Source organism: Erpetoichthys calabaricus, chromosome 12 (genome assembly GCF_900747795.2).
Source record: "Erpetoichthys calabaricus chromosome 12, fErpCal1.3, whole genome shotgun sequence".
Taxonomy (NCBI): Eukaryota; Metazoa; Chordata; class Cladistia; order Polypteriformes; family Polypteridae; genus Erpetoichthys; species Erpetoichthys calabaricus.
The window spans coordinates 55,934,725-55,948,044 of record NC_041405.2 but is presented as its reverse complement, the minus strand read 5'-3'; positions in this window follow the sequence as shown (position 1 = coordinate 55,948,044).

Genomic DNA, 13,320 nt, shown 5'->3' with positions numbered 1-13,320 from the left:
GATACTCAGATGAAGAAAGCAGTCAGAATAAAGAATCAAAAGAAAGAATGAAGAAACCTGAAAAAGATAGTCAACAATTTTGGAGAGTCTGTGAAATCTGAAGAAAGTGACCTCAGTCTACATGATCAAATAATTTGTTAAAAGGTAATTGTTTTGAATGAAAGCAAATCCTAAATGCATAAATGTAACGTAATGTAAAATTCAAGCAAAAAACTGTGGCCCCCGGCTTTCTTATCTCTTTATCTTTGGATTAGCACTTCAGTCAAATGTCCGCCTCTAAGCAGGATGTGGTGTGGGTAGGATATTCTCAGACATATTAAATTTTCATACTTTACCTTTTTCATTTTTATTTCATCATTTAATTGCAAAAGAAAAAGACTGCTTGCCTGTCAGCCTGAAAACTGAAGAACTGTCACCAAGTAGACAATGCAAAGTCTGCTAGAATGTATACAGTATGTCTAAAATGAAGCAAAAACTCTACATTTACCAAAACATGGAAGAGTTAGTATTGCTGCCTTCCACCACCTGGATCTTAGACCCACCTGAGGTGCACTCTGGAGTCTGCAAGTTCTTCCTGTGTACATGTTAGTGGGTGACTCTTGTTGAAGCAAGGCTGACATGGCAGAGACACCCTCAGCCCCCAAAGAAGGTACTCAGAGACAGCAGAATTAAGCTTTATTGTATGGCACGCATACAGACTCATCTCTGATGGAACAATGAGCAAATAACTAAAAGCAACTTTATTACAATTCTTATCACACAAGTCATTATTCATCCTCATCTGACTCCTAGCATTCCATTTCTCTAGTCCCGCCTCTAATTGATTCCGCCAATAATTCTTAGTTAGGGGCTGTCAAACCCCACTCTGTCTATCTTATTTGTTTGATAAGGACTATTCTTGCTTGCTACTATAATTTACAGCCAAAGAGTTCACATTCTCTCTCTAAGCGAGAGGCCCATCTTTCTTCAGCTCTTCTACATGTCTAAAATTTGGCTTAGTAAACTATGGTGGTTCCTAGCTCATACAGAATAATAAAAAATATGTAGGCATAAGTCTTTTAAATTCTAACTCTTATATCTTAATGCTTAATAAAATAGTGTCTACTTTTCTCATGTACTTATAATACTTTTCTAATATATAGAGATTACCAATGTTAAGAATACAATTTTCTATACTCTAAGCTGAGTGGTGGGGATGATGATAATGATGATGATACATTTTATTTATACCATTCCATTACCTTGAGAGTGAATGTCCTTTTGTGGATATATCCCATCCACTGTTGGTTCCTACCTTGTGCCTCATAGTTCCAATTTACATGTTGTTCCTTTTGGTTAGCTTTCCATGTTTTACTTTTTTCAAAGTAATGTTATTTATTATTCCCTTATTTTGTCACACATTGATGTTACTCTGTTTTCATGTTTTTAGAGTGTGGTCCCTGAGCATGTGTCAGCCAATAATGAATCAGGAGCCATGCTATTTAAGAATGTGTTTGCAGAACAAATTGTTCTTACTTTTCACCTCTTATTGTTATACAGCAATGAATCAACAGACATTGATCAACAGACTCTGTACCGTCAAAGCAAAAGCAGATCTCTACAAAATTTATCACAAATAAAACATACACAAAAATAATTGATCGCATAAGTATTTTCAGCATTAATATAATACACCTAAATATTCATTGGTGTCGTCAGTTTGTTTTATATGTCACAGAATTAATGGAATCACCTGTCTGTAGTGCAGGGGATTTCGATTGACTGTACACCTTATCTGGAAGGTCCAACTTGTGCCGAATCAATATGGTGACCTAACCAACCCAATGAAGACAAAAGAACTCTCAAGCAACTCCATGAACAGGTATGAGTTTGGCTGAGCTGTGAATCTACATAGAGCAGTCCGCCACAAAACCTGAGTGATTGGAAAAAAAGAAAAAAATGAGTGATGATGGCAATCAAAAGAATTTATGTGAACTCTGAAAGACTCACAGGCTGCAGTGGTAGAGTTTGTAGAGACTGCCCAGACATCAACTGTTGCCAGCTGTCACAGCTTTGTGGAACATTGGCAAAGAGAAAGCCACATTTAATCTTGGCTAGAGTTTTCTGGAAGGATGATGGGATACTCTGAAGCTTGTATGGTCTGATGAGACCAAACTGGAGCTTTCAGATTAAATGCCATGTTTGGTGTAAGCTCAGAGCTGCACATCATCACTAACACACCATGCCCATCATGAAGCTTGGTGGTGGCAGCATCATACTCTGGTGATGTTTCTCTGAAGCAGGCCCAAGAAGGCTTGTGAGGGTAAAATGCATGCAGCAAAACACAGAGAGGAAAATCTTATACAGTCTGCAAGAAACCTACACTTCGGGAGAAGATTTGTTTTCCAGCAAGACAACAACTCAAAACATAAAGCAAAAGTTACAGAGGAATGGCTTAAAAACAACAGCAATGTTAATGTCTTGCAGTGGCCAAGTCAGAGTAGAGATCTCAATCCAACTGAGAACTTGTGGCTGGAATTTAAAATGGCTGTTCACTGGTGATCACCATGCAAATTGACAGAGCTTGAGGAGTTACGTAATGAACAACAAGTGTTGCTGTTTTCCCCCAAATATGCAAAGCTGATAGAGATCTGACCACACAGACTCAAGGCTGCCATGACAGGCAATATGCATCACCTAAATACTGACAAAAAGGAGTTGAAAACTTGTGTGATGTCTGTAAGTCATTTAGACCACTTTGAAGAAAGCTATTTTCACTTTGACATTAAAGAGTCTCTTTCTGTCGATCAGAGTCACAAAAAAGCCAAACTAAATCCTCTGTGATTCAATGCTACATAACAATTATACATGAAAACTTCCTAGAGATGAATACTTTTTATAGGTTCTGTAAATCCATTAAACAGCTTCTTTTTTTTTTTTTTTTTTACAAATTTTCTTATACAAATAATGTAAAAATCAGGTTCAGAAAATGCATGGTTACCTATCTAATCATGAAACAACTGAGAATGAAGTACAGTAATGGATTTAAACTTCCAACCAACATCACCAGCACCACTTCCTGCAGGCAGCAAGGTTGGTGGCCTCAGTCTTGGCTTTTCAAACAGTCCTGTCACTAGACATGTCCTCCATTAAATTTGTTTCTATTAGATCTTTTCTAATGACTTGCCACCATCTCAGTTTTGGTCTACATTTCATTCTCTTGCCTTCAACTTTTAAAACTTTTTTTTATTACAATATTGATATCTACTCTAAGTACTTCAATTCTGACACTTGATTAGGTGTCTTGCCACTTTTGTCATGAGTCACTACCATCCACCACTCTTCAAGCACTCATCTCCAGTACCTTCTTTTCTAAAAAGTTCTTCCAGTGTAATAGCTTCTGCTGAGGAGTTTACACATTCTTATTTAGGTGAAGCTGAGTGGTGACTCCAAACTGGCCCAGCTTCAGTGTTTCTAAGTGTGCCTTATGATGCACAGATGCCATGGCGAAGGTTGACACCTCATGTCTACAATCTGGATAAGCTGCTTATAAAATGTTTATGCATGTGAAAGAGAACATGAGAGGAGGAGGAGGAGGTGTGGAGATTGAATCAACACACCACTGAGGTGTTGCTCTTCTAATATACAGACTCAAGGAATAAAACTAACAGCATTTTGGTGCTTTTGTTCTCTACTCTCTAGTTCTGAGTTATCTGTTTAAAAATAATAAGGCATGTTGGTTTCTCGTAACTCTACTTTAGTCAGTCCTACGCCCGGTGGAGAAAGGAGGAAGGAAATGGCAGGAGTCAGGTGCCAATTAAGCAACTAGACAAACCTGTAGTAGTATTTGTAGTACTGTTGAATGGGGTAGTGGGCCTCCTCTTCCAGGAAATGCCAGCAATATATCGATGAATTCAGCAGAAGGCCTGTGACATCCATAAGTGGAAGTAATCCCCCAAAATAAATTAAGATGACAGTTTGGCCAAATGGTTGCAAAAGTGAGCCATAAATAGTTAGTCATAGTGGTAGAGTGTTCACATAAAGGATACACATCTTGAACCCTTAACAGGTGAGAAAGTGTGCAAGGGGTAATTCGTGGACTGAAATCCATAATTGCAACTAAAGAAGTGAGATGAAACTAAGATTGTGAAAAGTGCAACTTGAAATACTAGAAGTCAGAAAGGTAGAAGAACTACTGAAAGTTATGGAGTGCTGTAAATGTTGCAGCATGTGTTCAAAAATCTAAATAGAACATTGACAAAGTGAAAGAACTTGGTGATGTCTATGAAGTTTGTTGGAAAGAACAGCAGATAAGAAGAAATGGGGTTAGTGTTATCTTGAACAAAGTCTGAAAAAACAGTAGCGAATGTACAAAGAGTTAATGATAGGTTGACGTCACTCCAGTTAGTATCAAGTATTACACATACCATTTCACTACCCAAGCTGGCTGCACAAAAGGGAAACATGATATTTTTTGGTTAAGATCTGGAAGAAGTGCAAAGAAATCCAAAGGATGATCATTTGATAATTAGGGCTGATGTGAACTGCAATTTAGGTGAGCGGCTAAACATTTCAGGAGTGTTCATGGAGGTAAAGTTTTGGAGTTAGGAATTATGATAGTGAAAGCAAACTGGAATGGTTGGAGAGTTGTTAATTTTGTTATGTTATTACCTTATTTCAGAAAAGAGATGAGTAAAGGTGCAAAGCTGCAGATTGACTTCTTACTAATGAGATGAAAAGGTACGAGATATGAGCTCTTGATTGCAAGGTCACTCTAGGAGTGTTTGTGATTATGCCCCATCAATTAGTGGTTACATATCTGCAACTAAAGGAAAGCAGCAGAGCCACAAATGTGGAGCATGAGATTAGGATGAAAGGGGGCAAACAACCAGATCAGATGATGAAAGCCCGTTTCAGGCAAGAGACTTTGGAAAGACTGAAGGAAAAGCCAACACAAACTTTGAAGGATAAAATTCAATAAGTTTAAAGAAGTTATGTCGTCAGCCATTTCTGATGTGTGTGGGATGACAGCTGGAATGTGAAACCTAAGAAAACATAATGTGGGAGAACAAATTCAGCTGATGCTGAAACAGAAGAAAGATGCTTTTAAGTTGTGGAGGAGTAGGAGCTTCATGAATAACAATTAGGAAGAGTATAAAAATAAGAAACATGAGCTGAAGTGGCTGATTGCAAAGAAAAGATTATGAGCAAGATGTACATGGAGTCAGAGAGAGAGAAAGATGGCAGTCAATTTATAAATTTTAAAAAAGAGAGGAAAATAGAAGAGACGTGACACAAAATCAATGTATTAAAGCATACAAGACAGAAGTTTGATTAAACAAAACTTTAATAACAAGAGATGGATAACTCACTTTGAAGAGATAATAAATTTAGAAAATGAAAGAGAACCTCTTAAAGTGATCTACAGAGTAGATGGGCCAGAAATTGAAATCACAAGGGCAGAGGTGTCAAATGTCATTAGGACAACAAAAAGCAAAGACCAATGAGTGATGAAGGAAGAGTGGCTTGCATGTTTGAAATAATATCACTAATCTGGGGGGGGGGGGGGGTGTCAACAAAATGCCTTCATTTTTGTTTCAAAGAACTGCTGATTTGGCACCACAACAGAACTCAATGGAATCAGTGGAATGACAGCCATTTTAGCTTACTGTTTTGAGCCCAGTGCTACTTGGAAAGGCATTGTTCCCTTTTACCCTGCCCAGATTAAGTATATTTTGCCAAATCTAAGATGTCTGTACAGAGCTGTACTCTTCTTGTGTCCATGATATTGAGTTAGAAAACCACTATTGGTTGCTGGCCTTAAGGGCCTTTAAGCAAGGCCCTTAACCTGAGAATTGCTCCAGGGGCACTGTACAATGGCTGACCCAGGTTCTGACATCCAAAGGTCATGCAAAAAGACCATTTCCCCTCAGGGATTAATATAGTGTACCAAATACCAACAAAAAAAATTAACAAGGAGAAACAAGAATATCCAAAGAAGAACAAAACTGATACAGTCTTAAACAGGATAGAAAAAATTCATCTTTAGCACTCAATTTTCTTCCTGTTCTGACTGGACATCAGTAAGTCAGCTAAATTTGTCTCATTGTGGCAGTGTAGCCTGCTGCCTGAGCTGCCGTCTTCAAGGGCCTCTGCTAGGCTGGAGGATGAGCTGCAGCACATAGTTTTTCACGCATACATCATATCATCATTTTTTCTATCAAGTTGTTATCCTTGAACCTGCATTCCACCCACCATCTACAAGTTACTCTTCATCTTTTCGTTGCAATAGATCTGCGTAGGTTTTCCTCCCACACCTCAAAAACTTTCATGTTAAATAAACTGATGAGTCTAAAAAAGCCTGGTGAGAGTGTATGTGTGTGTTTGTGTGTGTGTGTGCCTCACTTACCCTGTGCCTAACACATGTGGACCTCCAGCAACAAGCAGATTCAATAAATAGAATAGGTAACAGGGTGGTAACACTGCAGCCTTCTATTTACCGCATTTTTGGGGTTTTCTGTAGCTACTCCAGCTTTCTTCCTACATTATGATGAGGCATTTAATAAGTGAGGATGATCTGTGATGAGCTGGAGCACTGCACAGGGTTGGATCCTGCCTGGCACAATACATATTGCCAATATAGGCTTTGGCTTCCTGTGACTATCTATAAATATAAAATGCCAGAACGTCCAGGGCAGCAATGTCCGATGAACAAAGAAAACGATAAGCACAAAAAAAGAGCGCCATAAGTGCTGGCCTATCCAGTTAACAGAGGATCCTTAAATGCACACACACTTACCACTGCACCATTAAGCCCGTTTTACTAAGCAGGAATTTCACTGTGCTAATAAATGGAAAGATTTATAGGTTATTCGGAAAGTATTCAGACCTTTTTTCACATTTTGTTATGTTGCAGCCTTATGCTAAAATAATTTAAATTCATTTTCCCCACATCAAGGAACATTCAATACCCAGAAGGACAAAAAAGTGAAAAATATCCCATCGACACAGGTATTCAGACCCTATGCTTTGACACTTGAATTTTGGTTGAGTGGCATCTCATGCTTTGGTCATCTTTGAGATGTTTCAACACTTTGTTTGGAGTCCACCTGTGGTCAATTGAGTTGATTGCACAGGAGTAGAAAAGGTACACACTCTGTCTATAGAAGGCCCCACAGCTGACCCTAAGCCCCCGAGGCCAGGAGGTCAAAGGAGTTGTCAAACTGAGCAATCATGGGAGAAAAACCACGGTAAGAGAGATGAGCAAGAACCTGTTGATCATTCTGACTGAGAAAAAAGATTATGTGTGGAGAGGGGAGAAACTTCCAGAAAGTTGATAGCAGAGTGACCAGATAGTAGTAAAAGATATTAAAGTCTGCTTGGAGTTTGCAAAAAGGCACCCAAAGGACCCTGAAACTGTGAATCTGAAATTGAAAATTTTGGCCTCATTTCTAAGCCAAGCACCACTCATCACCTGCACAATGTCATTCCAATGTGAAGCATGGTGGTGGTATGGAATTTTTAGTTAATATTTAATAATCATTTACAGTGTATTACAAGTGTGTGTATATATATATATATATATATATATATATATATAGTTACCACACATGTAATAATAATAATAAAAAATTTTATTTATATTGCACTTTATATTTTAGCAATCTCAAAGTGCTACAAAGTAAAAATAAAGTAATAAAACAAGAAAATCTTTAAATACTTTAACAAAATGTCTTTCTAAAAAGATGAGTTTTTAGATTTTGTTTAAAAGCATCAGTCAACTGTGGGGCTCTCAGGTAGTCAGGGAGGGTATTCCACAACCTCGGCACCACAGATGAAAAAGCCCTATCACCCATACTGCGAAGCTTGGTTCTAGGGACTTGGACAGTGTTAGTGTGTACAGAGCGGAGGGTGTGTGAGGAGGTATGAGGGGTAAGGAGTTCCTGTAAGTAAAGAGGGGCATGTCCATAAATGCACTGATGGGTGAGGAGAGAGACCTTGTACTCTATTCTGAGTGGGACAGGGAACCAGTGAAGGATTTTCAGGATTGGGGTGATATGGTCATGCTTTCGCACCCTCATCAGGATCCTGGCAACGCTATTCTGAATATACTGGAGTCTTTGGATACTCTTGCCAGGAATCCCGATGAGGAGCGCATTACAGTAATCCAGCCTGGAGGAGACAAAGGCATGGACGAGCTTCTCTGCATCTGCCAGGGTGAGTGTTGGGTGGAGTTTAGCGATGTTCTTGAGGTGGTAGAAAGAAGACTTACAGAGGTGTTTGATGTGGGTGTCAAAAGTGAGTTGAGGGTCCATTTTAACACCCAAATTTATGACAGATGTGGAAAGGGGGATGTTTTGGCCAGAGAAAGTGATACTGGTGATGGTAGAAGAGCGGAGATGGTGTGATGTGCCAACTAAGATGGCTTCTGTTTTGGATCTGTTCAGCTGAAGAAAGTTGAGCCTCATCCACGCCTCTATCTCCTCCAGGCAGGTAGTCAATGTGGATATTGGCAGAGTAGCAGTAGAGGAGGTGGGGGTAGTCCTGAGGTAAAGCTGAGTGTCATCGGCATAGCAATGGAAAGATAACCCATATCTGCTAATGACATTTCCAAGAGGGAGCATGTAGATGGTGAAAAGGATGGGGCCTAGCACAGAGCCCTGTGGGACACCACAGGTGACATTGTGGGTGTGAGATTTTGCACTGCCCAGGGCAACATGCTCAGTTCTGCCGGTCAGGTAAGATGTGAACCAATTGTGAACATTTCCTGAGAGTCCAATGGTGTATTGCAAACGGTGAAGGAGAATGTTGTGGTCTATTGTGTCAAGGAGGATGAGTAAAGAAGGGGAACCAGTATCTGCTGTTATCAGAAGGTCATTGGTGACCCTGACCAGGGCTGTTTCGGTGCTATGGCCAGGGCAGAAACCAGACTGAAACTTTTCAAACAGATTATTCAGTTTGAGGTGATCATGAAGTTGTGCTCCAACTGTTTTTTCCAGAACTTTAGAGAGAAATGGAAGATTGGAGATGGGCCTATAATTAGAGAGAACTTCAGGATCCAGGATGGGTTTTTTCAGTAGAGGTCTGATGACAGCAGTTTTTAGTGAAGAAGGAATATGGCCAGCCAGTAGGGACTGGTTGATGATCCTGAAGATAAGTGGAAAGACGGCAGAGACGTTGGCCCTCAGCAAGGCTGAGGGGAAAGGGTCCAGGGAACTGGTAGACGGTTTCATTTTCCTGATGACGTCCTCCACCTCTTCCCATGTGGCAACAGAGAAGGAACAAAGGAGCTGGACAGTCTCAGACAGTAGGTTGACAGTTGGGGGGGGCAGGATATCCGTGGTGGAGAGGTGTAAGCGGATGTTATCAACTTTTTGTTTGAAGAAATTGATGTGCATGTTGCACCTCTCATCAGTGGCCTCGGAGTGGGCAGGTGAAGGAGGTTTGAGAAGGTGATTTATAGTTGAAAAAAGTTTTTTGGGGTTCCTGGAGCTATTTCTGATGATAGTGGAATAGAACCTGGACCGTGCAACCTTCAGAGCTTCTGCATACGCCCTCTTGTGTCCCTGTAAGCCTGTTTGTGGACAGTCAGCCCATTTTTTCGCAGTTCGCAGGTGTACCAAGGTGCTGAGCACGAGAATGAGACGGACCTGAATGTTAAGGGGGCGTGGAAGTCCAGGAGACTATTCAGGGATTGGTTATACAAATCCACAAGGTCAGTAACAGAGAGGGAGCTGGTAGGGTCAGAGGAGAGAAGTTTAAGGTCCAGGGCCAAGGCATCCACATTGATGGTCTTCAGATTTCTGAAATGGATCTGTCGTTTTAGTTTGGTATGGGGGGAAAGAAAGGGCAGCTCCATTGACACTACTTTGTGGTCTGAAATACCAAGATCATATACCTGTAGGTTACTGATTGGGGCAGAGTTTGAAATGACCAGGCCAAGTGTGTGACCCATGGAATGTGTGGGGACATCAACATGTTGTTGTAGATTGAGAGAATCTAGCAGCTCAAGGAAATCAGCAGTGAGATAACCTGTGGGATTGTCAACATGAATATTTATATCTCCTAGGATTATAATGTTGGCAGAGGTAGCACAGAGTGTTGTGAGAAAATCAGTCATTTCCGGGATGAAGGCAGAGTTGGGTTTTGGAGGTCGGTAGATAAGGAGAACAGTCAAGGGAAAAGGAGGCTTACATTTAAATGCAAGGCACTCGCAGAAAGATGTTGCAGGTATCAAGATAGGGGACAACCCCAAATCCTGACGGTGGATGATAGCTAAGCCACCACCACGCCCAGTGCTGCAAGCTGCCTCCAAGTAACTGTAGCCAGGTGGACAGGCTTCATTTAGGGCAGAGTAAACCTCGGACTAGTGCCATGTTTCTGTCAGACACATGAAGTCAATTCCTTTCTCCCTGATGTGTTCGTCAATCAGTATGGCTTTATTGCAGATGGATTGAGAGTTAAACAGTTCAAATTTGACCAATGACTGTGGGGTAAATCTCTGTACAGGTCGCAAAACATTAAAATCCACTCCACGCAGCTTAGAATCCACTCCACAAAATAAATCCAGCCGGGAATGTGAGGATCTCGCGGTGTTTCTCTCAATGGCTCAGGTGCTTCCCATGCTGGAGTGCAGAGATCTCGCGACACTTCCAGAGTTGATAGTAGTTGGAGCGACAGTAGCAGAGCACTTTGGCTGGTTATGGAAGATGAACTTTCGACCGGAGCCTCTATGAATGTAACAAGGACGGCGAAGGAGTCCAAGTTCTTTAATGATGGGGATGTTAATTTCAGGAGTGGTTGCGGGATTAAGTCGGCGGAGTTGTGAGCTGGAATAACTGAACGCCATTCTGACCGAAGAGGAAGGGAGAGATGCTATCCAGACAGCGCCGTAAAATCCAAAGCAGACGGTAAAACAGTATATCAGGGCAACAGGTGAGTAGACAGCAAAAACTTGATAAAACTTGATAAAATCCGTAAAATCCACAGCAGACAGTAAAACAGTACAAAAAAGTACGAAACTTTCTAACTAAAAACTAAAAGTAAAATAGTAAATTAGTAATATTTGTAATATTAAATTCATGTGCGCTTAGGTGTCAGCCAACAAGCCCTAAGGTGAGTGATATTACAAATGATAAAGGGTTGATTGTACGTACTAATGTCTTTCTCTCTCCATCAACAGAACTAAAGAAGACAAACAATAACTCACCTTCAATACTTCCGGTCACCCAAAATCGCTACCATTCAACAAACCTGTCTCCGCTTTCCATCGATGACGTGACTTCCGGCCCCCACCATAATGACGCCACTTCCGGCCTGCCATAATAACGTCATTTCCATCCATTTGTATTTGATGTAATTTCCTGTCAACCTCATTTCCTTCCACCATTTTGCTATAAAAACTCGTATTCAGTTCTCATGTGTCAGATGCTCTTGTTTATGATCTATTTTTTTGATATTTTTCATTCTGTCCGAGGACATTATTCGATATCATTCCCCAACTCTTTTTTGAGGCTTTTCTGAGTCATTTATTTTCATCACAATATATATATATATATATATATATTATTAAACATAAGGAAAAGGATTGAATGTAATTGAAGGGTTAACTAAATGTAACGTAAAGCTGAAAGCACATTAGGACTCTGCCTCATCTTAGAGAAGTTACCAACGTAATTTTCCAAGGTTTGAATGAAGTAAATGAGTAACAAACACCTCTCCAGAAAGCAGAAATAAACTAATGGGAAAACCCTTATACCCCTCCTATGAAGCGGTGCTAAGATCAGTAGGACAATCTACAAAACAGAATAATGGGAGTGTTGACAGGAGCCAGAAATAACTGGTGACTTTAGTTGACAGGAGGAGATGATAAAGCTCTGCATATTAAGAGTTAGATGATGTGATGTATTAGATAATGTGATGTAATTAGAAATCAGTACAAAAGGAGATGAATTGTTCAATTGATTGCTCCCTCCATGGACTGAGACACTTGTGCATAACTCTGTGCAAATAAAGACTTGATCTGCATTCTCATCTGGACTCTGTAACTGCCTTCTTTGAAGATGGAGAAAAGTTTTTTTCCACAACAGTGACAGTATCATGCTGTGGAGTTGTTTTTCAGTGGCAAGGACTGGGAGACTAGACAAGGTCAAGAGAAAGCTGAATGGAGCAAAGCACAGAGCTATCCTTAATGAAAACCTGCTCCCGCATGCTCTGGACTCAGAATGAGCCAGGGTTGGATTACTGTAACTATTAAGCAAAATAAGCACATACTTAGGGCATCAAGTGTAGGGGAGCACCATAGTAATTTTCCATTGCCACAACATGGGTCTCCTACATTAAATGAAAAAATACATGCATATACTGTATATACAATAATAAAAATAATAATAGTAATAATAGAGGTTACTGATATATTTTAATATTGGGAATACAACAAAATTAGAACCTAGTAACTGCCACTCGGTCCACTGAGGCTCATGTGATTGTTCTTGTCATGGTCATGTCTGCTGTCCTGTTCAGTCATCCACTGAGAGTGAGTGCAGGTCGTATATATGGGGGCATCAAAATCTTTTAAGTGCTTAGGGCCTCTAAAGGTCTTAATCCATCCCATGGAATGAGCTGAAGATTCACCTTCCAACAGGACAATGATCCTAAGCAAAAAGCAAAACCAACACAGGAGTTACATAGGGTCACCTCTGTTAATGTTCTTGAGTATGGACTCTAACCCAATCGAACATCTCTGGAGATGTCCACCGATTGTCTCCATTGTGACACACGTGCGCTTAGGAGGCAGTCAACAAGCCCTGAAGTGAGCGACATAATATCAGACAGGGGGTTGAATTGGGGTACTGATGTCTCTCTCTCTGTCTCTACAGAACAAAAGAAAAAAAATAATAACACACACTCACCAACAACACTTCCAATATCTGAAAATGGCTCCATACAATCCACTCCTTCTGTGATGACGTCACTGCTGGCACATTGTGATGACATCACTTCCAGCCCCTTGCTGATGACGTCACTTCCGGCCTTTCAAGATGACATCACTTCAAGTCCCTCGATGATAACATCACTTCCGGCTCTACCAGATGACGTCACTTTTGATCTCCGTTAACATCACTTCCAGGTTTTTCATCAATTCCTGCCAACTCATTTCCTGTAGCTATTTTGTATTTATCGATCATTACACTGCTGTAAACTGTCAACTGTATTGTTTTTTTTCAATGCAATTTGACCCAAACTTCGGAGATATTATTGGGCAATTCCCCAACTCTTATTTGCAGTTTTGAATTTGTTATTTATTATCACAATTGGCGTAGTCGGCAGGAATAATTTGTT